This window comes from Acomys russatus, chromosome 18 (assembly GCF_903995435.1).
Source record: "Acomys russatus chromosome 18, mAcoRus1.1, whole genome shotgun sequence".
Taxonomy (NCBI): Eukaryota; Metazoa; Chordata; class Mammalia; order Rodentia; family Muridae; genus Acomys; species Acomys russatus.
The window spans coordinates 54,226,113-54,229,528 of NC_067154.1; the positions used below are offsets into that span (position 1 = coordinate 54,226,113).

Sequence of the window (3,416 nt, forward strand, 5' to 3'; positions counted from 1 at the left end):
ATCAACAGTGAAAAACATCAAAATGTAGTCATTTTAGTCAGACTAATTACTTATTATACTATCACATAGATATAAAAGATTACTCAAATTCTTCAAATGTTATTAGTGAGTACAGGCAAAATGAGGGTGACATTGATAGGAATAGATATTTCCTGGGAATATATTTGAAAAAAAACTAGTTTGAGGCTAATGGTAAAACATCTACATATAGTCAATTTATAGAAGATGTCTGTGTTTAGCAGTGAATAATGTGATATATAGACCCATGAACAGCTTCTGTTTACAGACAAATGACTCCTGCCCACGATATTTCCTCCCTGGTCTCCACACCACACATGATAGAGCTGTGGAAATTCTTCTCTGGGAAATATTACTGATTCAGATTATAATGGCATTGGAGTGAAATAAAAATTGAATTAGAAACTAAGACCTATGGCTTCTAGAGACAGTGTAGGTGTGGCTGCTGTGTCACATGTGTATGTCAGTAGGTAGGAGAGAGGATGAAGGCCCTGTGTAAGCCTAGTGTTCTGATCTGTGAGGAATTGATTAATTAGTAACCTAACATTCCCTGAACAAAGCCAGCCTGAGATGACCACCAGTCCTATGCAGTGCAGGACAGAGTGCTCTACAGTCTTGGAAAGAGCCAGAAACCAGAAGAACTCCACCTGGGACCACACACCCAGGAGGGAGTGAGCCCAAGACAGATGACACTTGCATGGGAACACTCAGGTGGGCCCACGTCAGGAGCTAGCCTGAGATGACCACTAGTTAAATGTAGCCCTGGGAAGGGGTTGCCCAAGATGACCTCTGCTCAGGGCCGTAATGCAAGAATGGGGCATAGCACTCCTAGGATCACTCCTGAAATGGCCCCAGACACTCAAAGGCTCAGGGACCCACTAAGAGGAGTAAGTACAAGTAAGTGGCGGGGAAACAGACAAGAAGAAGAAAAGAAAGGATGTGGACACAATGAAGAAAGGCAGAAGTGGAGACGCAAGGGTGGTGAGGAACGGCCTGACACAAGTAGCCAGGGATGTCACCTGGGACCATGGTGGGGTCCAGGTCTGTGCTGCCACCTGGGGTCACATCTGGGTCTGTGGACCTGCAGCAGCAGGAGTCTGTTAACATCAAAAGCCAGGTGGATGTGTCTGGGCTGGGCTGCCACCCTGGGACATTTGATGTCTGAAGGCTGTGCAGAACTGGCCCAACCTCTCACCTGGGCATCATGGGAGAGCTGAACCTGGGGGTGTGACAACAAGAAATCTGCCCCTGCTCCTAAACAGCTTCAGAACCATGGATGTTGGGACCTCTTCACAGAGCAGGAGTAGCAGGGGAATCAGTGCAGAGGTCATGCGTCTAGGAGAGCTCGTTCTGCCATGTCTCCCATGTGAGTGAGGTAGAGATACTCTCCTCTCCCTTCACCCTCACTACCTGAAACAGGTGGGAGACTTGGTCTTGGGATCACAGGAGAAGGAGAGCTATCCCTGCTCCTTACCAGCTGTAACATTCAGGAGAATGGGCTCTGCACCTCATCGTGTCAAACTCGCAGGGCTGACCCTAGTAACAGGGGTGCAGGCAAGCTGGCCCTTGGGCCTGACCATGCAAAAACTGACCCTGTCACTTCTTTGCCTCTACTTGTCCCCTCCACTCACCCATTGACACATATGGCAGGCAGGAGAACTGGCCTGAGGTCATCAGAATGGGAGAACAGGCCGTGCCCCTCACCTACTTCAGCACTCAGCAGAGTGGGCACAAAACCTTACTCAGGCAGCATAGTAGAGCTGACTCTGCTTTCAGCGATTGCTATTGAACTGGCCCTGAGGACATGAGAGGGTGAAAGACAGTGGGCTGACTAGTTCAGATACCTCTAGGCCCAAATCCCAGGCTTTGAATATGTCTTCCCCAAAATATACCCCATAGATTGACTGTGGGTGTACATGAAGGAGCCAGTCCTACACATCCAAAACTAGAAGATCTCCCTGATACAGAGCAACAAGAAAAGAATTCCAGTGAAGTTCTAGTACTGACAGAGTAGCAGAAGACAGAGGCCTTATGCCAGTCCAATAAGTCATTGCAATGAACATTTGCAGCAAAGAAGTGTGGGCACTTTTTGTGTCACTGTGACACACTACAACTTCCATGGTGAGTGTTTTTTCTCTGTTTTGAGGGAGGTTGTAAGGGTGAAGGGCAGGCATGAGGGGAGTGGAGATGAGTGTGATTGAATGGTATGATGTGAAATTCACAAAGAACCAGTAAAAAGTTAACAAAGAAAAGATACTACCAATGAGACTATGAAGACAAAGATCCCTTCAGTAAAAATTTAGGTGCTCATATCTGACGCTTTCTCAGAAAAATGAGACTAGGGCTTCCTCAAGACCCAGCCATCCCACTCCTTGGAATATACCCAGAAAATGCCCTACCACATAACAGGGACATATGCTCAACCATGTTCATAGCTGCTCTATACATAATAGCCAGAACATGGAAACAGCCTAAGTGTCCCTCAGTAGAAGAATGGACTAAGAAACTGTGGTATATTTACACGATGAAATACTACTCAGCTATTAAAAACGAGGAATTCCCGAAATTTGTGGACAAATGGATTGATGTAGAAATTATCATAATGAGTGAGTTCACCCAGAAGCAAAAAGAGACAAACGGTATATACTCACTTATATCAAAACACTAGTCCAAGGGATACGTACCATGAAAATTTTTTACTTACCAAGAAAGTGGGTCAGAGGAGGGGATATCCGATTGAGACTTTAGGCAAGAGTAGCATGGAAGAAAGAGGAAATAGTAGGACCCACAGGGTCCTGGAATCCTGCAAGAAGAACTTTATGACAGGCAGATCTGGATCCTGGGGTCCTCCTCAAACTAAGGCACCAGCCAAGGAGAATATAGGCAGTAAGCTTCGAACCCCTACCAAGACCTAGCCGACGAACATGATACTCTCCACCGTTGAGTGGAGAGTGAGATCTGACTCTCACACGAACTCTGGTGCCCCTTTTCTGACCATGTCCCCCGGATGGGGAGACCTGGTGGCACTCAGGAAGGATAGCTAGTTACCAAGAAGAGACTTGATATTCTGAGAGCATATATAGGGGGAGGAGGTCTCCCTCAGTCACAGACATAGGGGAAGGGAGAAGGGAAGACATGGGAGGGAGGGAAGGGCTAACAATCAAGATGTAATATGAATAAATTAATAAAAAAAAGGAAAAAAAATTAGGTGCTCAATTATTATCAGAGAATGTATAGCTTAGTTCTCTTTTGCTGTTTTAAAATACCCTGACAAAGACAATTCAAGGAAAAATGCATTTCTTGCCCACTATTCAAAATTTTACCCATCACAATGGGAAAGACTAGGTAGGCCAGGGATGGTGGTGTAAGCTTTTAATCCCAACAGTCAGTATGAAGCT

At 45.8% G+C, this 3,416-nt stretch overlaps 1 non-coding gene across 1 annotated transcript; it reads left to right on the forward strand.

The window, feature by feature from the left end:
- The first annotated feature begins 432 nt into the window (after positions 1–432).
- LOC127202408 (small nucleolar RNA SNORA17) lies at positions 433–566 on the forward strand. Its single transcript, XR_007832294.1, has one exon. It is a non-coding gene; the product is annotated as a small nucleolar RNA SNORA17 (small nucleolar RNA).
- Positions 567–3,416: the final 2,850 nt, after the last annotated feature.